This window comes from Podarcis pityusensis, assembly GCF_964106645.2.
Source record: "Podarcis pityusensis genome assembly, chromosome: 1".
Lineage (NCBI taxonomy): Eukaryota > Metazoa > Chordata > Lepidosauria > Squamata > Lacertidae > Podarcis > Podarcis pityusensis.
Genome location: NC_138028.1, coordinates 49,755,807 through 49,783,482, shown reverse-complemented (window position 1 = coordinate 49,783,482; position 27,676 = coordinate 49,755,807). Strand labels below are relative to the sequence as shown.

General features: G+C 46.1%; 1 long non-coding RNA gene across 1 annotated transcript; it reads left to right on the top strand.

Moving 5' to 3' along the window:
- The first annotated feature begins 3,270 nt into the window (after positions 1 to 3,270).
- LOC308474210 lies at positions 3,271 to 4,131 on the top strand. The gene is made up of 2 exons (XR_013984548.1): positions 3,271 to 3,411; positions 3,970 to 4,131. It is a non-coding gene; the product is annotated as an uncharacterized lncRNA (long non-coding RNA).
- The last annotated feature ends 23,545 nt before the right edge of the window (positions 4,132 to 27,676 follow it).

Below are 27,676 nucleotides of genomic sequence, written 5' to 3'. Positions count from 1 at the left end.
CCAAGGGCTGCCCAAGACATTTTGCTGCCTGAGGTGGAACAGCAAAAGGCACTCCCATCCCATTATGATGCTTAGAACTCAAGGCAAGCCGAGCTATTTTGGGACCAGAGGTAGACAATCCCACAAGCACTTTCCCCTTTACCTGGAAGTAAAAATACAAGAAGAATGAGCAAATCTCCATAGCTCTTTCATGACTCCTGAAACAACCTGCCTGAAGCAGCCACTGTACTCTGCCCAATGTCCTCACTTCACCAAGGCTTTCTTATGCTGTGTTATATAACTCTTTCTTTTAGCCACCTTACAAATTATTTGGAGGCAGTGTGCTCCTGTGCTGTACAACACCAGCTCTGAAGCTGACAAGTCCTAAGGTGAAGACTAGGGAAATTGTTCAGCATCACTATAGCAAATGTACTGAACATAGCACAAAGAGGTGCCTGCCTGCCTACTGTCGTGCTTAAAAAAAGAGAAAGGAAAATAAGGCTGTGCCTTTGGCTTGTTGCCTAAGTTGCATACGCCCTTTTATCTGTTTACAGTGGCAATGCATTCTCTGAGCAGGGTTGTGAGGACATTCTGCCAATCAGGAAAAAATGCATTTGGCATGCACTTCAGTTGATCACATGGGAAAGCCCTTGTATATATTTGTTTTCAATGGCTGCAACCCCATTTTCCAAATTTGCTCAAGGTGGTTAGTGACAAGTTATATAGCTTGAACTCTGTTTCTCAGACATGGCAAAGCTTCACCTCTTTAATCATTTTGCTGCTGTAGTGGACCCACCACTTAAAGCCAGCAGTATCAGGCATGTTCAGATGTGAACATCTGGCACATACACAAATATGCATATATGGGAACCATCTTGTACACCTGCATACTTTTTATTCGCATCAGAATGCCCAAATGTACAAGTTCTTTCTTTCTTTGATTTTTTACTGAACCAATAGATGTGATTTTAAAAGGAGAACTTTTAAAAATCCTTCCAGCAGAGGGCAATCATGTATTTGAAATGCAGTGATAAGGAGCAAAGTTAAAGGGCTCTTTAGCCATTTGCTTTGATCTCCCTTCTGCCCCACAATAAATCTGACTTTAGAGTCGCAATAGGTTACATGGTTTACACAACGTAAGAAAATAAGACCGATCTTGTTTCTTGTAAGGTGCTTAGAGGTTTATCTTGTAAGCCACCTGGAGGTTTTATTGCAATCAAGCGGCAAATAAATTTTGTGAAATAAACAAATAAAAAATTGGGAGGGATGGCTAACACCCCAGAGGACAGGATCACACTTCAAAACGACCTTGACAGATTAGAGAACTGGGCCAAAACAAACAAGATGAATTTTAACAGGGAGAAATGTAAAGTATTGCACTTGGGCAAAAAAAATGAGAGGCACAAATACAAGATGGGTGACACCTGGCTTGAGAGCAGTACATGTGAAAAGGATCTAGGAGTCTTGGTTGACCACAAACTTGACATGAGCCAACAGTGTGACGCGGCAGCTAAAAAAGCCAATGCAATTCTGGGCCTCATCAATAGGAGTATAGCATCTAGATCAAGGGAAGTAATAGTGCCACTGTATTCTGCTCTGGTCAGACCTCACCTGGAGTACTGTGTCCAGTTCTGGGCACCACAGTTCAAGAAGGACACTGACAAACTGGAACGTGTCCAGAGGAGGGCAACCAAAATGGTCAAAGGCCTGGAAACGATGCCTTATGAGGAACGGCTAAGGGAGCTGGGCATGTTTATCCTGGAGAAGAGGAGGTTAAGGGGTGATATGATAGCCATGTTCAAATATATAAAAGGATGTCACATAGAGGAGGGAGAAAGGTTGCTTTCTGCTGCTCCAGAGAAGCGGACATAGAGCAATGGATCCAAACGACAAGAAAGAAGATTCCACCTAAACATTAGGAAGAACTTCCTGACAGTAAGAGCTGTTCGACAGTGGAATTTGCTGCCAAGGAGTGTGGTGGAGTCTCCTTCTTTGGAGGTCTTTAAGCAGAGGCTTGACAACCATATGTCAGGAGTGCTCTGATGGTGTTTCCTGCTTGGCAGGGGGTTGGACTCGATGGCCCTTGTGGTCTCTTCCAACTCTATAATTCTATGATTCAATCAGATGGCAGGGTTTGTTTCTTTGTTTAAAAAAATAACACTTTTAAAACATGTACAAGTACAGAAAGCAAGCACCATCTTAAATGAGCTATCACTCCTTTCTGACACAGGCATGCCCCTGCAGATGAGACTGAATAGTGGGAGGTTCACAATAGACAGAAACATGCATTTCTTCACACACCACACAGTTAAAATATTGTTGTAAGGATGACTATCAGTGCTGTGAAGGTATTAGCCCTCTAAGTGCCCTCAAGCTTTTAAGGTTGTTTTCTAAAAATAAAACAAAATGTGAAGCTAGTATTTTAGCCTTCTCCTCTGTTCAGCTTTTTACGTCTTTAATAACTGGAGTAATATTCAAATGCTTCATTGAGTAGGCCTCTCAAAATCAATGGATTTGAGTTACCATATCTACTGATTCATTAGGTCTGCTCTGAATATAGCTAATGCTGAATAAAACCCTTGGGTTTCATGAAAGGGGTGGGGGAACGTCCAGCCCATGAGTTAAATGCAGCCTAGTGGACTCATGAGAAGAGAAAACTCCCTGGAAAAGACCCTGATGTTGGGAAAGATGGAGGGCACAAGGAGAAGGGGACGACAGAGGACGAGATGGTTGGACAGTGTTCTCGAAGCTGCCAGCATGAGTTTGACCTAACTGCGGGAGGCAGTGGAAGACAGGAGTGCCTGGCGTGCTCTGGTCCATGGGGTCACGAAGAGTCGGACACGACTAAACGACTAAACAACAACAGTGGACTCTCTCCAGGTCATACTCCTCTCCAGCTGTATGCTACACACTCAAGTGATTTTGCCTGGTTGGAATGTTTCCTTGAACATTCTTGCTTAAGTGGATTTAAAGGGGGCCACTAAAGACCTCTGACTTTTGCATAGCTGTACAAAGACGGGAGTCACATTGACTGTTCTATTCCCCTCTGCCTCTGCCTCCCACTTACCACTGGCATGCAGCCCTGGGTAGGATGGTTTTATGGCGTGCCTGCTAGCAGTACACATGAAGGTTGGTCTACATATTTTAAAATAATAAACAAGAACACAAATAAATCACTGCTGAGTTGTACTCACAATTGTGAGGCCTGAGGAGATTATGCCTCCCCGGCTGTTGCCATTGGTTACAGACTACCTGTGACGTCACAAAAATACATGGCAGCTGAGTGGATAGAAAGGTAGGCCTTTCCCTCTTCCACAGAGGCAACAGCTGTGGCATTCAGCACCATGCAGTCTCCTTCCACTTGGAGGAGGCAAACTGACAGATGGACGGAGGTGATCATGGGTCTGTGAGATGCTTTAGAGCAACAACAAGGCAAGTTTGCTTGCAGAGCGGGATCGTGGCTTGAAGGTATCTGATATCCATGGCTGGAAGCTGGCTGATGTCTAGTGGTGGCCCTAGCAGAAGTTGGCAAACATTGGTGGGTGGAAGCTGGTGGAATTTGCATTCAGAAGCCGGTGGGTGTTTTAAGGCTGAAGCAGGCTGGTGTTTGTGGGCGGAAGCTGATTGAAATTCACCTTTGTAAGCCAGCTGGCAGGAGCTGGCGGATATTTGAGAGTTGAAGGTGGGGTGTGAATGAACGGGCAGGGAAAGAGGAGTGAATGTGTCCATTGGCATTCTTCTTGGATATTGGCTGGCAAATGCTTGAGCGCATGAATGGGAAGTTTTGAATGTGGTGGAGGCAAATGGTAGGTGCATGTGCATGGATGAGAGGTGTGAAAGGAAACTGATTATGAATAGACAAAACCCGTGGAAGTTGGAAGGATGAAGTTAGTGAAGTCACCAGGCAGAAGTCAGTGGTGGTGCTTGGATGATGCTGTTGGATGGTAGCTATCGCCCTCACTATCTGTTTTTTTTGCTTTTTGATTCCAGGAATATCTGAAGGTAATGAAGTTTTCCCAAGACCATGCATGAAAGCAACCATAGGGCTATCTGAACCCCCACCCCCCACCCCTGGTGAAAGCAATGAAGAGAATTGCAGGGCTTAAATACAAGCCAGCTTATATTTCTATATAAATGCTTTTTCCGAATACATATACCTTTCATGTCTCTTCTATCTTTTTCTTCAGACAGGTAATGGAAGGTCAAATACCTGAGCTTATGGTGTGACCCCCTGCCCCCCCCCCAATCAGCACACATGAAGGGTGGGCTGTAAATATTTTTTATAATAAACCACTACTGAGGTGCCCCCACAATGGTCAGGCCAAGGGAGGTTGTGCTGATGCCTCCTTAGCTGTCACTATCAGCTATAGACTGGCTCTGATGTCACAAAAGGACAGAGTGGCTGAGGGGAAAGAAGCAGTTACTAGAGGGAGGGAAGAGCCCCAGGAGGAGGAGGCTGAAAGGGGCTGGGACAGGGCCAGCTCTCTACTTAAGTTGCCAACTTTTTGCTCTCTCGGGGCTCCTGTGCCTGTCACATCTACCTAACTGTAAAGGAAAAAAAATTGCAAGAGCTGAAAGCACTGCAATCTTCATTTTGTACTATGTTCTGCACCAAATACTGCCTTCTAAATGAAATGCAGAACTGTTGAAGATGATTCTGGATATGAGGCTGATAAATGAAAATGTGTCCCAGCTACTTAAAATAATGAAGAAATGTGAGTTTTCTTCAGAAAACGGTGGCGGGTGGGGGTGGGGAGCCAGAAAGCAGCTGTATCTACAGGCATGTCTTACTGAATTGGCTTCTTGCGTGCAGCAATTGCTTTGACAAGATTAAGGCCTCAGAAGTTTATTTATTGTAGAAAGGCACAAAAGAAGGTAAGGACAAAAAAAAAGAAAAATACTTGCAAAGCAACAAACCACCTGCAAATCCATCTCACATTTGTATTGTCTCTCTGCCTTCTGCTCAGCTTACCCACACATTCAGTGTGACTGCCCCACAGGCTCACTTTTTCGCTCTCTCCCACCGTTAACCTGTGTGCCTTTGTTTCCATCCCACGCAGAGTATTGTGGCTTCTTTCATACTGGCTCAGAGTTTCACACAGGCTCTCATTCCCAATCTTTACTTTTAAACCCATTTTCCTCTCGCAGCGGCTTGCGCAGTGGAGACTGCACATTCCTTCCTCTCCTCTTCTCAGCATCTCCACTTGATCTTTGGTTAGGATCTATTTTGCAGCGTATCCCAGGATTTCTGTTCACGCCAAACACCACATTCAACAAACACTACATCACTTCTGGGGGTTTGCTTGGCATCAGTGAGCCTTCCTGGGTCAAAAGGGCCCTTCCCTTTGCTACTCTCACTAGCTAAGGACAATTATATTGCCATCAGCTGCAAAGACATAGGAACAGTCTAATTGTCTGGCGGCTTTTTGGGGTGTGAGGCTGATAGCTGAGTGGGAAGCAAGCAGCTCAACAGTTAGATGCACACCACACAAGTGTCCTGTTTTAAGCGGAACATCCTGGGTTCTGGCTGCTCCAGAGCATGAGTCCAAAAGACACACCTGTCTTTTTTTGTCCTGCTCTGTGGCGTGAGTCAGTTGGCTCACACCAGAGTGTGGAACCAAAAGACGGAAGCAAATGGAACTTGCCGAACTGACTGGGAGACTCTGGGACCGGAGAGAAGAGGCGGTGGAAGAAGATTGGAAGAAGTTTAAAGAATATTTGAAAAAATATGTTCATATTTAAATCTTAGAAAAGCTTTGGAAGCGGATATAGGCTGTAGGGTTAGAAGTAGAAGATAGTATATTTTAAAACAGTATTATTTGTAAGGGGTAATATGTGAAGATTTTTATGGTAAAAGTTAGTGTGATGAAAGAAAATGGTTAAAAATTATAATATATGTAAACTGCTAAAGATGAGGTAAAATGAAAATCAGATAGGGGGGACTTGGGGAAGCTCACCTAACAATGTTTAGAAAAAATAAGGACAAGACAAGAATTTGTTTGTATTGTTTGTTTTTCTGTTTGTGTTGTTTATTTGTGTTATAAAATGAATATTTTTTTGGGAGGGGGGAAGACAGAAGCAAAACCTACCTTGCTCCTCCCCCCCCCCCATCAGCACTTTTCTTCTCTTGCTGTGGCACTTCTGGAAGCCAGCACTTCTGGAACTGCAGCACTGGCTTCCAGAAGTATTTCTGTGGTACTGGCAGTGGAGGAGCCAGTGGCTTCAGAGGAGGTTGTGCCAGTGATGGCATTGGTGGGAGAAAGTGCAATGGGGGAGAGAGGGGCAAGGGAGGAAGGGAGTGGGTGGGCAGGCAGTGAGCGAGCGAGCAAATGATGGGGGGTGGGCGGGGGTCCCAATTTGTCTTCCCAAATTGTTGGAGGGTATGTGCAAAGCCACCTCAGGAGGGGGAAATTTAGAGCAGGCAAATGTTAGAGGGAGGGAATATTTAACCCTTTCTCTACCTATCAATTTCCTTCTACGACTCTTGCCCTCCCAAGGTTGCTTTTCTCCCCGGGGAGTTCCAGTCAGCTGGTTCCAAGCAACTGTCCAGGTTTCCTTATGGATGTAACACTGAATTCTGCTCTGAGCTAGGCCAAACTTTGACCTAGCTTAGTGTGGCATGGGAGCAAACAGGACCAGTGGTTATGAGCTCCTCTCTGGGAGCCTGCATGTTCTCAGAGTCCAAGCAAATCATCGTGTGGCTTAACTGTGTTGTGTGAGGCAGGCCAATTTGTATCTAGTTGGCTATGTGCTGAAATGTTTGGAAGGACACGACCCCAACATCTTATGTGAGCATGTGAGAAAATGAGCAATTGTGTGCTGAAGTCCTTGAAGCTGCTCACCAAGGATCTTGCACAAAAGGATAGCCATCTTTTTGAAGTGCGTTGGCAAATTTAGCACCAAGGCTTCATCCTACATATGTCAACAGTTCACGAGGTAATTATCTGATACGGAAGCAGTGGAACAGGGAAATGTCTGTTGCCCTTTGCTGCGAAGGAAAACCTTTCATTAGTTTGGAGCAATTGTTAGAGGAGTGCTAGTGGTTTAGCATTATATCTGGCAGAGCACAAAATATTAACACTGGCTGAGTGAGCATGGAAAACACACACACGCAAATACGCAAACGCCATTATCAGCTGGGAGCTGCTCAGCCATCTCAGTGGAGGAGCAGCTATGTGCTCTATATTTTGCCACTGTGTACATGCACGACACTTCACAGGGTAGAGACAAAAGAGAGATCTCTGCTCCCCATGAGCATATAAACTTAATTTTGACAAGGAAAGAAAAGGAAGGTTGAGACAAGAACATGAGCAAATGTTGTGACGCTACTTAGGCTTGGTTGCAGTTGGTCTGTCTCGCTCACTAGTGCCAACACTGACTGGCAACAGATCTCTTGGGTTTGGTTCTCTAGGATTTTACACGAGTCTTTTCCCCCAGCTCTACTTGGCAGTGCTAAGGATTGAACCTGGGACCTTTTGCATGCAAAAATCTACCATGTGTGCTCTACCACTAATTTGTGGCCCTTCTCCAAATTTTAGTGGTGCCCTGTGCAACACTAAAATCCCCCCCTTGCACTCCACTCTACAGCATTCTTGTGGTGCCCCCTGCAGCACGGCACCCAGTGCAGCCAAACCAGTCATACTACCCTAAAACTGCCTCTGCCCATGCAGATTCATGGCTTAGTGGGCATTTGAACCTGGGTCTCTGCAGTTTTAGTCCAATGGTCTAACCACTACACCACACTATTCACTAGGCCACAAAGTTTTACAGAAAGGGCATTTTAATAAAACAATGGCAAAAAAGAGAAAAGTGATACTGTGTACTGAATCATAAGCAGAGCAAGATAAAATGGAACTGCATCACAAAATTTGGAATTTTGAAAGATGGCGGCGATTCGTATTGTTTCGGAAAGTGAAAAACTGATAGATTCGCCTTTAAGTCTGAAGTGAATCAGATTTCCTTCCCACCCAGAGCAGTCATTTAAGCCTTAATTTTTAAAAGAACAGCAGACCTTCAGACAGGATGGCAGCGTTAACAGAAAAAGAGCCCTGCCAGAACAGGCATGGAATCCAACTGTTGTTTACTGGATCAGGAGCTTCCTGCAGCCAATCAGAAGCCGTATTTTGGTTTCCAAATGTTTTGGAAGTCAAACGGACTTCCGGAATGGATTCCATTCAACTTAGAAGGTACGACTGTATCAGTTAACATCACTGGGTTATTGGGAGAAAGAGAAAGCTCCATCTTCCCCACACTTTTATCATTCCTGTTATAATCCTCTATATCCTATTCCCTCTGAGGCACCTTTCTCCTAGGTCTAAAGCTGTTTTGTCCCTCCTTCTGTGCCTTGTTCCCCAACCCTATCAAAAGTTTTGCTGCGATACTTTTGAATATCTGGTTTTTCATTGTGTCCACATAGCCGGTCACTGGCTGGGGTATATTGGATGATAATGGCAGAACGAGAGGGTGGGGACAGGGGTGTAGGAAAGGGGGTGGTCCGCACCAGGTGTCATCCCAGAGGGGGGGTGACAAAGTCCCCCCAGGGCAGATCGCTGCGCTGCCCCCCAGGGTGCCAATCGCTGTACTGATCACCCCCCCGGGCGCCGATCACTGTGCCAATCGCCCCCAATGGGTGCCGATGGCCACGCCAATTGCCCCCCTGGGTGACTTGCCCCCCCCCCCAGGTGCATGGCATGTGCGTCGCTCTGGGTGCCCGAGCGGCTAGCTCTGCCGCTGGGTGGGGAGAGCTTTGGAGGCAATTTGGCATAAGCAAAGAAAATGTTTGCCCATTGCAGTCTGATGATCTCTTCGGAGAATGCACTAAGTAGTAGCAATTAAGAGTTTCATTTAAAGGAGCTGCTATATGGCCCACGCTACAAATCTGCAGAAAGGAGGCTAGCCAGGCCTACTGCTGAATCATCCTCTGGGGAAGCACAGGAAAAGGGTGCAAGCTGACAGCAGGCACAGTTAGCTCTTTAAGCATCATCATTCAGTGAGTCATTAAGGTATTTCCTACAGAAGTGCCTGCATTAGAGAGGCATAGATTCATGGGCTCTGCATACACAGCCAGACCAATCATAGAATCATAGAATTGTAGGGACCATGAGGGTCATCTAGTCCAACCCTCTGCAAAGCAGGAATCTTTTGCCCAATGTGGGGCTTGAACCCTGAGATTAAGGGTCTCGTGCACTATCGACTGAACTATCCCAGCTAGGTATAAATACACGGGGGCTAACTCTACCGTAATGCACTGTTATGCTCCCCCTACCTAATTCTCCAAGAGCTAAAAGGTTTCTGGATGGAGTGCTTAGCTAGGTTTCGGGTTTTACAGCATTTTGTCACATTTTCATTTATTTGGCATTATGCAGGTTGAACCAGCACGGTGCAGTGGTTATAATTTTGGATTGGGACTTGGGAAACGGATTCAAAACTTCATTCAGCCATAAGGCTTATGGAGTGACCTTGGGACAGTCACTGTCTTTTAGGATTGTTGAGGGAATAAAATGGGGCAGCGGGAAAAACCATGGAGGAAAGGCGGGATAACAACAACAACAACATAGGTAGAGGCAGACAGCTAAAACTAAACATGTTAGTTTATTTTGCAATAGCTGGACAGCTTAAGTACCCTTTTAGCAAATCTGCTGCACTGGATAACCCTTTCTCCAGATGCTTCATGAAATTATAAACCTCTTGTTGTGTCTTCTCCACGTTTGCTTTACATGTAAGAACATATATACCAAATACATGATGTGCTGGAGGCTTTGCAACAGCTGCCCACCATCAAAGATGACCAGAAATAAGGAAGTAATAGTATCTTATTATCTTCCCAAGCTCCTGTTTGACTCAAACTCCTCCTTGTAATGGCTTGCCTTGAAAACAGAGGGCAGGGTGTCACCCAGGGTCTGCAATAAGGCTTTTAGCAGAATGTTCCAACATCACACTAGCCATCAAAACGGTGTTTTTGTTCATTGAATAGAAAGCGGCTTTTTTGACACCTTGTTTTGTCAATGCTGCTAAAAACAGCACAACAACCCAAATCTCCTGCTGGCCATACAAATGTTTGCCCTTTGAGGCTCCAGCACTGCTGGAAAAAAATTAGGAGCCGCCGTGTTCTCAAGCAGTGGAAAAAACGAGAAACTTAGTATGAATTACGCGTTTTAGTGGACCAAACAGTGAAAGAACAGAGCTATTATGCAAACAGCTTTGAATCGTCAATGAAATGCTTTTCCCAGGTATTTCGTAATAAAGGCTGTTCCAAATCAAAGGAAACCTTTGAGCATTTTTTAACTGTAATCCACTTCCCCTCCCATTCAGATTAGACTGGAGTACAGTAGTCTACACCCTCACCTATTTGAGTTTGTATATGAGGAGCAGCTTTGGTCAGTAGGCGGTCCCTTTTGTGATGGTCTCTGCCTTTGAATGTGCGAATTCTTTTATGCTAGTTAACTACTGATAGGGCATGTGCAGAGATAGCTGCTGCATACCTTGGGTTAAAAACAAGAGAGAGAGAGAGCACAATTTAATCTTTATTGGTTTTAAATATTGAATCCACTCACCACAAAAAGAACAAAAGAAAAAAACAAATCACACCCTATACAAAGAGAATGTTACTTATAAAATAAAGTTCTTCCATGCATTGGGACTTTCGTCTTCCTCAGTATGGGCCCTTTGTTTCCTTGTTGACTGCATATTGTATACCATTTAATTTATCATAAATTTTCTGTAATCTTTGTAGCATGTAACATTGCAGAAGTTAATCAAAGCATGTCAAAGGTTTCATATGTGAACAATGTTCTTTTAAGTATACCGTATTTTTCGCTCTATAAGACGTACCAGATCACAAGACGCACCTAGTTTTTTGGGGAGGAAAACAAGAAAAAATATATTCTGAATCTCAGAAGCCAGAACAGCAAGAGGGATCGCTGCGCAGTGAAAGCAGCAATCCCTCTTGCTGTTCTGGCTTCTGTGATAGCTGCACAGCCTGCATTCGCTCCATAAGATGCACACATATTTCCCCTTACTTTTTAGGAGGGAAAAAGTGAGTCTTATAGAGCAAAAAATATGGTAATTTGTATATATCCCATTCTTTGTTAAACTTTTGGTTTGTCTGGTTCCTAACTTTTCCTGTCATCTTTGCCAATTCTGCATATTCAAATAATTTCGCCTGCTGCTCCATTTTAGTTGGTATTTTATCTCCCACCATAAAAAAACCCCATAATAATCCCTGATCAAAAAAGTGTGCAAAAGCACATTGTGCAGCTTTCTGGCTTTGTGCAAATCTGAGGGACCAAAAGGGGAAAAAATATTTAGGAGCACACCAGAAAAAGTTACAAGTGCAGTCAGAAAAGAAAAGAAAGTATTAAGTAAGTAGCAGGCATGGAAAGAGGTGCAGCAGAAGGGATTATTGATCCAAACACAGTGAAACAAATCATCCACGATCCATGTGGAGTGGCATGGAGCCTCATTTCCCCCAGTTTATCTAATTACCCTAGTATCAGGTTATTGGCATCCGTCTCGAGAGACAATGAAGTGCACCTCCAGTGCAGACTCTCCAAATGTTCCTATTTTCCAGGGACATCCCTGATTTAGAGAAGCCATTCCAGTTTCTAATTTGAACCCAGAATGTCCTGCTTTTCTTTAGGATGTCCTTATTTTCATTGGAGAAATATTGGAGGATATGGAGTTATTCAACCCCTGAGCCATCTGAAGGCAATCCTGTATAGGGATTTTTTTTGTTTAATGTTTTATTCTGTTTTTATATATGTTGGAAGCTGCCCAGAGTGCTGGGGCAACCCAGTAAGATGTGTGGGGTATAAATAGTAAAATTATCATTATGGAGTGGGACGTCCCTATTTTCATTGGATAAATGTTGGAAGATATGCCAGTGGTGCAGTCAAACCACTGGAGAATCATAGCACCCACTGTGGCTGTAGATACTGGTAACTCGTAACTGCTACCTCTCACTGAAGCGACCTCTCAGGGGCACGAGCCTGGGCAATGTGTATGGAAGTCCTGGGCTGCCCAGATGACAAGACCCCCATCTCGGCCTCACTGATGTGGTCCAAAGGAAAGCAGAGCAATCCGTTTGGCACTAGCTTGGCTGCAAGAGTTGCCGGAAGGAGGCGTACAAGGCACCACCACCCAACCTTTAAGGGACTGCACTCTGAATTTGTGTAGGGTTTACTGTGGGAATGTTCAGAGAGGCAGGAGAGGATATGTTGTTTAATTATATCCTTTCCAACTTGTGTTAACAAGTTCTACAATTTAGCGGAGTAACATTTCCCTTTTTAAACTTGTGCAGCGGATAGCGTTTGCCAGGCTTGTATAAGCCTCTAAAATAAGTTTCCTGGTAATTTCCCCTTTAGTCCCTCATAAAAAGATAGACACGACACAGTCTTCTATAAAAGTATAAAAAGAGTTTACTCACTCATTCTGTTCACAGATGGATCCCAGAAGGCAGACTTGAGTTACAAAAGTCATATACCTGGAAACTATCCCATAAGGAGATAGCTCCTTTGTCCTCTCTTGGCTGAGCATCTCAGTTTAATCAGATGTTGCTTCTTCAAGGAATGGAGTCAAAGAGAGAGAGATGGCTGTCCTGCTCCGTGCTTTTGTCGTTACCTGCATAGGGAAGGTCACACCCACCTCTGGTCACAGGTAGAGAAACAGGAAGTTTACCTGCTGGCTGGACAAACATTCCTGCTCATGTGTAAACATATTCACTCTGGGAATGTTGTATTTGACTTCTCTGTGTTTTACATCCCACATATACTCCTTAGCCTTTTCTCCCGAAGATGTACTGCAAGGCAGTGGGTATCAGGTAAACCCAAATTTACAGGGGAAAAGCATGGGGACTGGTTTTGTATGAGGGCTACACAAATTAATGGGGACCCAAACATTTGCAAACACACAGTAAACTCCAGTGTGAAGTCCCTACACAGACAGACATCCCTGCATTCCTCCTAGATGCTTTTAAAGCCCCATCACTCACCTCAGCCCTCTCTGCTTCTCTTCCTCTGTTCACCACACTCAAAAACTTCAGGTTCTATTATTTCCTTCTTTTGCACACACAGCTAGCTTGCCCCTCCCTTTAGAGTGAGGGGATAAGGATGAGTCACTAGCATGTCCTAGATTTCCTGGGCTGTTGGCCTTTCTTTTTCCTAACAAAAGAGCATTATTAGCAGTCATTCTGGTACCGTAGGCCCAGATTCAACTGAGTAGATGCACTAGTGGGAGCCAGCGCAAGGAGTCCTGCTAGCACAATGGGACTTTCCACCCTCTCCTCTCCTATGCCGCCCACAAATAAGCTCTGTGGGGCCCAGGAGAAGCCCCAGACAGCATGCAGGGGAAAGAGAGGGGAGTCCATTGTGTTGGGGAACCCGAAATTCTTGCACTGATGGAACGATTGGAAGAACACAATGTCTAATTCCCCCCGTCAATCCTTTTTTCTCTAACCACTCAAACTCACAACACAATATACGTTTTTGGAGCTTCAGGGTTAAGTTATACCAATGCAATAGAGTATTAGAAGAGAACACAGCTGTGGTGGGAATATCAGAAGTCTGGGAGGGCTGCGATTATTAGCTGGGACACAGGTATACCTGGGTGTAGAGATGTATAGAAAGGAGAGAGTAGATTGCACTAGCAAGGGTGCTGGTCAAGATGGCAAAGAGGAGATTGAGTGCAATAAATTGGAAACTTCAGGAGGAATAAACTCCACCAGCTAATCATTCTGGGTAGAAATATCAGGCCAAGAACAGAGACAAAACTAGAATTAGTTAGTTCTGCCTGTTATGGGCTGTGGTTCCAAGCACTGTTGGATTCCTGGCCTTCTGTCCTACTAGCCCCAATAGGCACCAGCCGCCTCTGCTAGCCCCACAGCTATTAAAGGTGCAGGATCCCCTGTCCCCTTTCAACCCCTTGTCACCCTAAATCAGGGAGGCAGCCCAAAGAGAAATGTGACAATAACTGGTGGTGACTTCACTTATCCTCACAGTTCCCAAAGGGCTCAGCTGCAATTACGTCTCTAATCAGATTCTAGGCATCCTCTGGGACAACATGAGACATGTATGAGCACATTTCATGAGTCTTGTTTTGTTTTTGTTTCTAAATAGCAGGCATAAGGACTGTAGTGCATAGGAAAGGGGTGGTTAAGGGTGAAGTGGGGGGGAGGCAATTTTCAGTCTGGGGAGAAGGGTAAAATCCTCCTTCCCATGTGCTGTAGTCCCAGATTTGATCCCACTATGCCTATTTCTTTCTTTTTTTCCATGACATGCAATCACCTTTCTGATATTGTCTAGCAGGCTGTTATATTATCACTTAATAGTCTATTCCGCCCTTCCTCCCAGAACAGCCCCAAAGTGGGATGTCTCTCCCTGAGTAACTCCATGACTGTTTTAAGACACAGTCACTTTCATATCTAGACACATCTTTGACTCTTCCCACTTAATGGATGGTTGGTAGGGTTGCCTCCTCCTCTCTCCAACACCAGATACATGCTTTCCAATCTCTCAGTGCTCTAGAGGGCCATGTGCAAAAGAGGGCAGGGCTTCTGTACCTTTAATAGCTGTGTCGAAGCAGGACTTTCAGCAAGTGCAGCTTGCCATGCAACTATTAAAGGTGCAGGAGCCCTGTTGGTTGGTAGGTAGGTTTTTAATACACCAGACCACCCTATAGTGTGCTGGAAGCAGGGCAGGGAAAGAAGAGAGAAATTGCAGGAAGAGAAGAGGCGGGAGAGGAGCAGGATTGTCAACTAGCTAGAAATAAACCAGCCTGGCACACTTCTGTGTCTTGAATGGAGCTTTCCACATGCAGAAATCGGCAGGTGCATTATTTTATGGCCTTGAGCTAAAGATTATTGCTTTCTAATTACCACAGATCAATCTGCTGTTGAAAAGTTGGCATTCCTCTAAAAGCATGATAGCTGCTTGCCTTTTCGTAGGATACAGCGTTTTAGACCTTGGAATGCATTTGCTCATTCTAGTTCTTTATGCTGGGAGGTTTAAAGGGGCACCCAGATGTATCAGGTGTCCAGGTGTCGGAGTCGGGAGCAGTTAATTCTTTATTGAAAGAAAGAAAACAGCACAGGCCTAGTGAGCACAGCAACTATTCCCAGCAGGTCTCGTCCCTATCAAGTCCCTGCCTTCCCACAGTTCCCCAAGTCTCCTCCTCCCCCTTGCAATCTGAGACTTCTCGGTCTTGTCTGTCTCTGCTCCTCCCTCTTCATCCCTCTGACCATTCATCGTCATCCCACCATCAACCCCCTGATTCTGAGTCTTCTTTCCTTTGGGGTTCCCTTGGATGTTCCCCAGCTGACGCCTCCCACCACTCATTTGCATCCATGACACCAGGACAAGAAACTGCAACTCTAATGCTACAGGGAAGGGACATGCCCTGTGAACTATAGTTTACCCCCACAGAGCTAAAATTCTCATCATGCATAGCAAACTACAATTCCCAGATGTCTGGGAATTGTACACAACAATAGCCTTCCTGTGAGGCATGCCCAGGCTTGTGCTCAGTGGGGAAAAATAACAATTGTAAAGGAGGGTGAGAGTCAGGCTGCTGTTGAAGGCAGAAGCAGGGCCAGTGAAAAGGTGGCAACCCTGTCAGTCAGGGAGTGTTTGGGACAGAGCAGTCCAGCTGGGAGAAAACCTGGTTCTTAGTGATAAAGAGGAAAACATAAAAATGGAAGGAAGAAAGATATATGGGATGACTTCAAACAACCTTCCAACTTGTTGTATGTTCAAGAGCTGCTTGGTTCAGTGCACGGTGGTGATGCTTTCATCACTGGCCATAGCTGTCAACTTTCAGATTTGAAAATAAGGGATCAGCAGCCTCACCTGTCCCGGGGACAGTCTATGGGATATCTAACAATCCGGGATAGCTGTGGGAAACGGCGCTGGAATAAGGGAATTTCCCGCAAAAAAAAGGGAAGGTTGACAGCTATGTCGCTGGCAGAAGGGATTGCCAGAAAGAACCAGCCCAGCCTGCTCCTATGCCTTTAGCCACACCATCTGACATGCAGAAATTCGGCAGGCGATGCTTTTCTTCACATGGAAGTGAAGTGGTCATGGGTGGGTAGGTGGGGTGGAATCCTGCCCGCTGTGCCTTTAACAGGAGCCTAAAAGTTTGCAGTCATTTAGGATTGCCAACTTATTTTCCCCCAGCTACTGTGCCTTTAACAGCAGCCCGAAAGACTCTTCATAGCATGATCATTATTGCTTGCTGATGCCATTCAATCTGCTGCAAAAAGAAGGTGGTAACCATAACAGAAAAAACAGGTTATGAGTGAAGACTCTGGGCCTTTAACTGTCACCTGATATGCAGAAGTTAAGCAGGTGAAGCGTTCCCTGGCATAAACTGGAAAGCTCTTTCCTCTTAACTTCTGCTTGTTTGGGGTGTTCTTAGTAGCTGAGGAGCAGTCTGGTAGCAGAATCTGTGCAGCACACAGTGAACAGGGGCTACATCTTGTCTTTGGGTATTTCCCGGCAGTGGCAGCTGGGCTACTAATTATAGCAGGTTCGCTTGGCCTCAGATAACCCTTAAAGGAGCCCATCTCTTCTCTGCCCAACCTAATCTGTCCCTCATCAGTTTTTGTAGCCATTACTGTACAACGTCCTCTGTTTCTGCAACGTTTCACCATCCTACATAACAGCAGCCGAACAAATGTTTCCAAGCCAGCCTGCTACTAATAATACTAATTGACCTGACACTTTGGACTTCCTAGGAGAGTTTTAATGCTCTGTTTTTAAATAATTAACCCCAAAATGTTTTTTAGAAATGTAAAATATTAATCATACATTCCTCCTCCAGGTTTCATGGTAATAGATTACAGAGTAGGGCTGGTCCAACCCAACACTCCGCAGAGAAGAGAAGAGAGAGGCAAGATTGGACAGTTTCTTTGGAAGAGACGTCTATCTCTTCCCTGCCCAGCCTCCAAGGTGAAATCTGCTGGCACAGACCCAGCTGTTTGATCAACATCTTAGCTTGCTTAGCCATGCCATGCACTTGTGCGCAGGGGATCCTTGCCTTGCCTTTGCAGCATGCTGATTTGAACGCTGACATTGTAGCAGAAAACGAAGTCTGAGTACTTCATCCAGTAGGAGCCAGCACAGCCTATATGGATGAGCAGCATCAGGCTGTGGCGAGGTCTGGGGCATTATGGGATGGGGATGGCTCTGCAGATGTGTGTGTACTTGTGGGGTCACTGCTGCCAATCCAGAGCTCCCGCCGCCTTCCTGCCACCTTGCCTTGCCCCTCTGCATCCTGATGAGGGCAGCACTGCCACTGGCAGGACACAACTGCCTCCATTCCCTCTTGCAAGTTGCTGCTAGCCCTCAATGGATGTCTCTGATGGACTCCAGCAAGTGTACTTAGTGAATGAAGGAATTCTGAGCTCTGATCACTTAAGGTTGTGATTGTAGTTCAGGCCTCGGGGTGAAAGGGAATTGCAGAGAGAGAGAGAGAGAGAGAGAGAGAGAGAGAGAGAGAGGAGTGTGTGTGTGTGTGTGTGTGTGTGTGTGTGTGTATGAATGACCAAAAGTCTGGCACTGGCAGCTGTACTCATTTTCAGCTTCCATGCTCAGCCCTTGCATTATCTACTCAGATTTATAGTTCTTCCAGACATGTGTGTTTCAATTCAAGGCTCTTTTCCAGCAAACCAACTTGGTCATTTTCCCCCTCTTATGAGAGATAATTGGCTGAACGTAGGCTGCAAAATGTCGCATTACCATATAAAGCTGCTTTAAGGATCAGCCGAGTCACCTTGGAAATGCAAGTTGTTTAAAACAATTAACTCATATTTAATCCATGTGTTTCTAATCTAACAATGGCTTAAGTTTTGTTTTTTTCTGAGGACCGGCTGACTGCTTCTTTTTCTGCATTTGTCACAGGCATACCTGCCACTCATAATCTCCTTGCCATGTTAATTGCCATGGGCTGTTTTTTAAAGTCCAGTAGCTTGCCCAAGCAAGCAAGTGTAAGGTCAAGAATAGATCAAGTCTGGAGCTCATTCTTCAACCCCAAGTTGACTTGCCACTTTCTTCTTTTCACCACGGAAAGTCTCCCATGCCTTTAATATGTGCATGAGAGTGAGGGCTCGTCCATGCGCCCCTTGTCCCATGCCCAGCAGCCACAGTCAGGGAGAGAAACTTGGTGACAAAGAGATAAGACACAAATTAAGGGAGCAGCTACCAGGAAGTGACTCAGCACAATCAATAGCGAGACAGAGAGTTAGAAGCTGAATGCAAGCTTGTTTGAATAAAGTTATTTGTTTTATATTATTCACCTGTGATTATTAATATAACTAGCACCACTTGAAACAAAAGGGAGGGCATTTGCCAGTATCTTTTTTTATGGCAAGGCACCATTATGGAAACAAATGGTTTTAAGTAGGCCTTTGTAATCTGTGACTCACCTAACAGAATGCAGCCCTTTGAACAACATGGCAACCCATCAAGGGATCAACAACCTCTATTTTGGATGCTTGAATGAGACCCCCCCCCAGGTTCCCTCAGATGACCTCTTCACTGAGCATGCACAAAGCTTATGTGGAGGGTGGGCCCTGTCTGGTCTGCACTGGGCATTCATCCTGATTTGTGTGTGAAATGGTTATACAACCATGTGCATTCATCCTGATTTGCTTGCGGAGCCTTTCTGTTAATCATTCATTCACCTCACACTGTTTAGTGCATTTCCCTGACACTTTTCTGACTTGAAAAAGTCTCTCTGTGTTTTTAAGGGCATTTGTTGTGCTAGGATGACAAAACGCTTTAATCCACTTCAATTGCACAAAGCTAAATTTCTGGTATGCATCCCTCCTGCAAAATGTCGACAGCTAGAGGAAACCTGCAAAAATGGGAAAGCTTCCAAACAGCTGGCAAGGCACTATAGGTTAGTGGGAAGACTGCTTGTATCTGGAACACAATCAAGGCTTGGGTGAAGACATACCTGTGCAAATAAGACAACATCTTATACACCACACCTCTTGGGACCAACATACAAACACCCCGCTGGTAATCTGAGACCCACTCCTAAAAAGGATTCTTAACTGATCAGGGTGGAGAAAGCCCCCCCCCCCATGCATTCCTGTGAGACGAAAATCCTAGTAAAGGGGCACATGACCCTGGTTCCCACACATGCAACAAAGCCAGATTCTTCTGACATGTACATTACATGCCACCTTGGCAGGACCTAGACACATCAAAAAAGCATTTCAGAAAAATGTGTTGTGAACCTCAAAGGAGAAAATCATGTTGGTCAAAGATGAAACTCCACAGCACCATCTGGTGTCACAGTGTTATAACACATACAGTATAAAGCGCTTTTTCTTAACTAATGTAGCTGAATTCCTTCTCTGTCAGCAGCATTTCAGTGCAGGAAACCAGGCTGGGAAGCTCTGTGGTGGGTATTTTATCACCTGGTCGTCCCTCTCACTGCTACATTACTCAGAGCAATTGAACATCAGGGCTCATGAGTCTGAGCTGAAAACTGGAGGCATAGAACTCCTGGCCTGGGCACCTGGTGCCGGCATCAACACACACACACACACACACACAGAGAGAGAGAGAGAGAGAGAGAGAGAGAGAGAGAGAGAGAGGTGCTCCCATTTAAAGCTGCAAGAGCTCCTTTGAGCGCTGGATAGATAAATAATTGTTACAGTGCTGGGCGGGGGGTTAGTTTGAGTGATATCTGTGGGTACTTTCCAGACCTGTGGTTGTGTATCTGTGAGGTTAGAATCTATCAGAGCATACACCCCAACATTTTGGGAGGGCAATTTGGGGCATCCCACCACCATCACCACCCTGCTGACCCTGTCCCTTGCCCCCTCCCTGCTGCTGCCCCCTTCCTTGCTCACCCGCTCACCCCCTCACTCCATCCCTCACCCCATCTACCTTTCTCCAGTTGTCTTCCTCCGCAGCACCCAGCCTGCGCCATGTCAGGACCTTCTGGCAGATTGTGTCTGGCCAACGCAGCCTGCTGCCTTTTGGTCCCTCGCTCTGGTGCAACCAGAGCAGGGAACCAAAACTAGGACATTCAGGGTTGGGAACAGAAGCTGGGGTGGCTTCTGCCAATCTGTGATGTCCTGAATAAATCGGGACACTTGAGGAGTCTGTAAGAGTAAACCTACGGAACCTCTTGGACCAGTCCCTTTGTTAAGGTAATGGCCTTAGCCACTCAGCTAAGTACCCATCACCATCCTCTTAAAGAGGGACTCTGTTGCTATAGAGACAAATGGGTGGGCCTTTCCCCACCTCACCTGGCTGGATGCCACAGCATCCTAGGATGGAGAACAATAAGGGCTCTGTGTTTGTGAATTTTGGCTGTTGCTGGAACCTGAGGGTACAGAGCCTTTCTGATGGTAAGAACTGTTCAATATTAGAACAGACTTCCTTGGAAGGTGGTAGACTCTCCTTCCTTGGGGGTTTTAAAGAAGAGGTTGGATGGCCATCTGTCATGGATGCTTTAGTTGGGATCCTTGCATTGCAGGGGGTTGGACTCAATGACCCTCAGGGTCCCTTCCAACTCTACAAATCTATGATCATAGCATCTCTTTTCCTCTGCTCTTTTAAGTTTAGTGTTCTCTCTCTCTCTCTCTCTCTCTCTCTCTCTCCCCCTCCCTCATTGTGAATGATAAAGGGAATAGTTAAGAGGCACAACTGAACACAGGGGCATCTTACCCATAGAGGCTAGTGGTGCGGGGCACCAGGGCGCCAAGTCCTAGAGGGTGCTAGGGAAGAGGCATAGGCTGGACGCGGCACCTCCCAGCATCAGCTCGCCACCCTCGCCCGCCTCCGCCATGCCGTGCCGAAGCAGCGCCGTGCCCAGAGCCTCCATCTGCCATGGCCACCGCGGCATGAAGCGGCCAGCTGAGCTGGAAGCCGCTGTGTCCAGCCTCCACCTCTTCCCCTCCGGAAGAGCCACCCTCCAGCCGCTGCCCGCCTTCTCCAGCCCCGCTGGCAGCGCTGTCCTGCCTATAAAAAGGTGGACAACTCTGGGAAGGGGGGGTGCCGGAGGAAGCTTTGCACCATGGCGCCGGATATGCTTAAGACGGCCTGACTGAACATGTTATATATACTGCACTGAATTGTTTAGTGTGTAATCAAATTTCTCTTTCCCACTCCACTTTAATAAATATGGTGCTTTAGCATTCAACAGGAGATCTTGAACTCTGTCAGACACATGCCCAGGGTGGCGCATGGCTGACCCACATAAAACAACCCCCTTTTTCAAGTATGTTTAAGAGTTGTATGTGAAGTGAGATACATGCAAGAGACACGTGTCTATCCCAGAGACACGTGTAACTCTTGCATACTCTCCAACATTTCTCTGATGAAAATAGGGACGTTCTAAGGAAAAGTGGGACATTCTGGGATCAAATCGGAAACCGGAATGGCTTCTGTAAATCCAGCACTGTCCCTGGAAAATAGGGACACTTGGTGGGTCTGTGCTCGGTGGAAGATTACAAATTTTATAAGCCTCCATTTTCATTTAGTTTAGCCGCTTGCTTTTCTGCCCTTTCAGTATCAGTTTCATCTTACATCAGATGTTTCTCTTCTCTCCCCCTCCCCTCACAACTTCACAACAAAGCATGATAAAGTCGCAAACAGGAAATTATGATGTAGGCCCATATGCATCAGAAATTAAGAATCCATTCTTATGCAAATAGCAAGTCATAAAGATGAAAATATCTGCAAGAGGGGCAGAACTGCTTTTGATTTGAGTGTTTATCAAAGTTTTCCAAGTGGCATTCGCATTACAGTGCAAAGTAAAATGACATCAGTCCGTCTTGTGTACCTCTTTAGTATTGGAAGGTGGCAGAGACTTATTATTCAGTGGAATGTTTATTTGGATTTAAACTCTGCAATGGGCCCAGTGGGATATGAAATATGCCCTTCACATGCCACTGAACCCCAAGTCCTATGGTGGGACTGTCATGCTTGGCAGTAACCCCATCTTTGGAGTAGGCTAGGGCTGAAATCCTAGACCCATTTACTTGGGAGAAAGCACCACTGAATTCAATAGGACTCCATTGTTGTTGTTGCTGTTGTTGTTGTTATTATTACTCACCCTTCATCAGCAGGTCCCGGGTGGGTTACAATGTAAACTTCAGAATTAAAAACAGTGAAAACAAGAGTACAGTCAGAGGAATACGGTGGGCTTCAAAACTGCACATCTCAGGTATCAAAGACAAGAGTAAAGAGGTGGGTCTAGTACAGCCTTTGCCAAAAACTGTAAAGTGAAGAAGCCACACATACCTCTGTGGGGAGGGAATTCTACAATTCAGGAATTGCCAAACAGAATGTTCTGAGTAGACACGTAGAAGACTGTAATTTGGGAGCAGAAACGCATCCAGGAGAGGAACAGAAGGCTCCTAGGAAACAACACTGGAAATACAACCTGATGTAATGATAAATACAGCTTAATTTTTTTTAATCGGCGCCATTTAATTATTTCTAATTGTTTGTTTTGGGGGGGGCAAGGGTGCGTATGGAAAGGACATAAAAATGCATGAACTACTCATTGTCATCAGCTGCCCAAATTATGTTTGTAACTAGGCTTAGCAGTTGACTGGCAAAACTAGCCTAGCATGGTCTGGTGACTGCTGACAGCAATTTCATCTGCAAACATAAGTCAGTATTAATTTCCACAAGAGGGAGATAACCATCCACTGCCAGAAGGGAACTCTGAAGAGGATTCCCCAATTGTTGGGACAACCTGCTGCTTCTCCATTGTCCTACCAGGTATCAGGTGCAGTTCCTAGGTGAGTGAATGTGATAGGACCAGACAGAGGGGGATCAGGGCTCTTTGCTAGGGCCTGGCTATTGAAGTACTGCTGTTACAAATGTTGTGCCTCAGGGGTGTACCAGAGGGTTGCCCTTGGGTGTGTCCTCAATGGGGATAGGGCACAAGGCTGTTTTAAAATAAAAAATCTATCAGATATTCTCTACTATGGCATATTGTGCCAATCAAGATTGGGAACAGAATGATCTATTACAGCTGAAAATCTACAAAATTAATTTTTGGTGACTTCATTGATATGGAAGGAATAGGGTGTGAATGAACTTCTTTCGACATCATTGGATTTGACGGGATCAATTAAAAATTAGCAAAGGACTTCCGGGTTGGCGGACTTCCGGGTTGGCGCCATCGCCGAATGGCGGACTCCCTCCGAGCTCCGGAGGGAGCCTGCTCGGCAGGGGCTGGGTCCTACCGCACCGGCGATGCGGGGACCCTTAAAAACCACGGCCACGAGGGTCGTGGACATGGAGACTCGGCTGGCACCGCTAGCGCCCTCCCGACTCGTGAAGGAGCCTTTTTAAAGGCTACGGATCGGGTGCCGGGGAGAAGCGTGGTGCTTTGAGTCCTCTGCTATCCCTGCCGAGCGCAGCCGCATGCCATCCGGCGGAGAGCGCTGACTTCTTCTATTGAAAATTCGGACTTTTAGACAACAACCCGTGAGTAATTTGGAAACTGGGTTTAAAAGGAGGAAAAAAAGAATTTCTTTTTGAATTGGATACGAGCGGGGGGGGATCCAAAAAGGAAGTCAGTCCCCCCCCCTATTGTAAACCTTTCAAGACAAGGACGGGGAAACCAAGGTCCAAAAAGATTTGTATTGCTGAAAATCACTAAGAATTCCACGATGGGGAATCATAAGAACTGTGCTGGAGGATGAATTGAGGGAGAAGAAACGTAACCCCCCCCCCGGGAACCGGGGTGATTGAAGAGAGAGCCTGGTGAAAAGAGTCGGAGATTTTGACAGCTGTCAAAGTAGCTGTCAAAGTCGGAAAGCAGAGAGGATTTTATTATGAGAACTTTGCTGGCTAAATTTGTTACAATTTGCTACAACTCGTTAAAACTTGGATACAAAATGGCGAAAATATGGATAACAATCGGACTTTTGGACTAGAGAAGACAAAGTTATAACAATCCCCCTAGAGGAGTTTCGGGACATTACAAAGATGGTCGTAAGTGAAAAAAAACACCATTGGAATTTTACAGGACTGGTTATCTTCTGGGAAAGCTGCAAAACGGAAATAATATTTTGTCTACAGGGTGTTCAGCTAAAGGAGACAATAGAATTTTCTATTGAAGAAAGGAAGGGACTGAACGCAAGTTTTTGTTCCTGAATAACAATAATCCCTGCAGACTTACTAAGCTTCTGAATTAGAACGTTTCAGCAGCGGAACAAGAGGAAACTGGACTATAACTTGGAAAGAACAATGGGGGGAGTTTTATTAAAGATCTGAAGTTAAGTGTTCTAAAAATAATTATGAAAGGGAAAAAAAGGAAAAAAAACCAGCAAGGAGTTGGGGGAAATAGGTGATTAATTTCAGTGGGAAGGAACTAAGTGCAGCCTAGCAGTGGGCAGTTCCTGGGTCTAGGATGACCAGTTTTGGATGGCGCTGCAATTCCCCTGGAGGAACAGGTTTGTGGCTTGCGAGTGCCCTAGAGCCATCATTGTCGGCCGATGCCTCAGTAGCCTCAGCAGGAAGCAGTATTTATTATCAGCTCCAATTGCTTTGTCAGTGGCGACACTTCCTCGACCAGGAGACCTAGCGGCAGTAGTACATTCTCTGGTGGCCTCATGCATTGCAATGTTCTCTGTTTGGGACTGCCGTTGAAGGTGGTCCAGAAGCTGTAGCTGATGCAAAATCTGGCTGCCAGAACTGGGATCACATTACCCCCATCCTCAAGGAGCTGCATTAGGTGCCTGTTTGATACTTGGCCCAACTGAAGGTGTTTACTTTACTGTATAAAGATGGCCTCCACGTGTGCGGCAGCACGATTCTCCATTCACTACTGCAGCAGCGGCAGCGGGATCCTCAGCTCGCGACTGCAGCGGTGGCGACACGATCCTCTGCACACAGCTGTGGCAGCTCACGCCACCGTGCCTGGGGGTGGTGGGGCAAGCCCCCCGCGGGATGTCTTTTTGTCACCCCCCCCTCAGAGATTGCACCCGTGGTGGACCACCCCCTTCCTCCGCCAGTGGACCAAGGTCAGATTCTTGTATTTGTAATTGTTTGAAAGGAAGTGCAAATTGTTAGGTAAGATTTATTGCTTTACTCTTGGTGTCCGGCACGCTTCCCTGCACTCCTCTGCAGGTCGTAAAGCAATTAGCAGAATTGCACAGCGTCCGTGTATGAAAGGGCAGTCAGTAAATAGGTCCCACACGTTTCTTCTTTCCTAGTAGCACTTTATTTGCTCAAAAATAGCATATTTACAGTCCATCTGATTCAAGCTGCATTTTGCGTCCTTCTCTCTCAGCTTGCAGCGTAGCTAAGCTGCTTTCACTTTTCACTCAGCTCACAGCATTCCAAGCTGCTTTCGTCACGTCCTGGCTTACTTCCCTTGTAAGCGCCTCCTCTCAGCCTCGAGACACAGAAGGTTAACCCTTCACTACACCCAACACCCCCTCTTGTCTCGCGTCTGAGGGGAGAATCGACCCTTGGTCGTCCCAAACCCAGACCTTCACAAAACTCCCCATGTCTTTGGAAGGTGAGTGGTTTCGTGAAGCCATCAGCTAGGTTCTTGGCAGAGGGACAATACTTCAGCGCAACTAATCCCTCCTGAACACTTTGGCACACATTCCGAAAGCGAATGTCTAGGTGTTTCGTTCTGGCCTTGAACTGACCTGACTCTGCCAAACGCAGGCATGGTTGATTGTCCTCGAAAACACGTATCGGCAGACAATCCACTTCGCAGAGTTCCTGCACCAAACAAGCATAGAACTCTACTTCTCTGCACATCTCTGAAAGAGCACTAAACTCAGCCTCAGTGGATGAGAGCGCTATCAGACTTTGCTTCTTGGATCTCCATCCAACTACTGAGTTCCCAAACTTCACCACTAGGCCAGACACAGACTTGCGATCCTCAAGATTAGCCCAATCCGAGTCCACAAAGCAAGTCAGTTTGACTTCTCCTTGAGCTGGCAACCTAAGACAAAAGTCTTTGGTCTCCTGCAAATACCTCAGAACTCTCTTGACGCCATTCCAGGCTTGCACACTAGGGTTTGATGCCTCCCTGCTGAGCAGATTGACAGCAAACGCTATATCAGGTCTGCTCCACTGGGACAAGTACAACAAACTCCCTAGAGCTGACTGAAACACTTCAGTATTTTCGAACGCAGCGCGTTCTGCTTGCTGGCTGTCCTTCACAAAACTAGTCTCCATAGGACTTCTCACTCCTGCACAATCACTCATCCTCATTTTCTGAAGCAGTTGCTCAATTTTACCTCTCTGGCTGAGCAAAAAACTTCCATCCTGTGCACGCTCAACATTGACACCTAGATAGGTTTTGACAGCACCAAGCTGTTTAAGCTTGAATCGTTTACCTAGCTCTTTGGCAAACTTCTCCGCCTGTTCATCTGTTTCTGAGAAGAAAAGCACGTCATCAACAAAAACCAACACCAGTTCCTGTGAGTCTCCTGATCCTCTAAGGAACAGGCAACTGTCAGCAAGACTCTTCCTGAAACCTAGCTTCTCCAAAGCTTCATTTAGGCACATGTTCCAGTTTCTAGCAGATTGACGTAATCCATAGATGGATTTGTGCAATCTCCACACAACATCCTGCCTTGAGTTCTCAAACCCCGGAGGAGGAATCATGTACAGCTCCTCCTGGAGATCTGAGTTAAGGTAGGCAACATCCACATCAAAGTGGTTTACCTTCCAGCCTCTCTGTGCTGCACAAGCTAAAAGCGTTCTCAGAGTCTCCGCTCGTGACGTTGGCGAATACACCTCCGTGAAGTGTATTCCCTTCCTCTGAGTAAATCCTCGAGCAACTAACCTGGCTTTATACTGCGGCTCTCCAGCGTCAGTGGGTTTCAAGCGGTAAACCCATCTGGAACTCACAGCCTGCTTCCCCGGTGGCAACTCTGTGAGTGAGAACACACCTAGATCTTTCATGGACTTCATCTCTTTGTCCATTGCCCTGTGCCACTTGCCTGCTTCTTCCTCAGGTAAACTCTGAATATCCTCAAAGGATTCAGGTTCACATCTTGCAGAACCTACCCAGACGCCTGAAGCGCCGTACCGATCAGGAGGCCTCCTTGTCCTCGCTGATCTCCTCAGTGTGACTCCTGGTGACCCTGCCGCTTCACTGGGTCCAGCTAAATCATCCTCTGTGTCTTCCCCCTCTGACCTGCTGCGCCTCTTGGGCCTTACAGCTGGTCCAGCAGGTGAAGAAGGCTCACTCTTTGGCTCAAACTTGACACTTGCCTGAGGAGGCGTTCTAGTTTCCCCCCTCTGAGGGATCCTGAGCTGTCCCTGCCTTGGACTCTGTCCCTCTGGACCGTGGTCCCCAGCTCCAAGTTCCTCCTCCTCCTCGTCTGAGTCACAGAACTGCTGTGGAAGCACGTCTGGATTAGCGTGCAGACGTTTCCAACCAGCTTGCTCACAGAACTCAGCGCTATTGCTGATAACCAACCTAGACTGGTCTCCACTTGGGTACGCAAACCTCCAGGCCTTTGAGCCAGGCTCATACCCTACAAAGATCATTCTTCTGGATCTTGGCTCACCTTTTTTGCGTAGAGCCTTTGGAATAAGCACCCAAGCCTCACAACCAAACACACGAAGGTAGTGCACCTTGGGCTTCTCTCCATGAAGTAAGAAATACGGTGTATTTCCTACACTAGGGTTGTACACTCTGTTCTCGGTATAGACCACATATCTCCAGGCCTCCAACCAAAATTTCTGGGGTA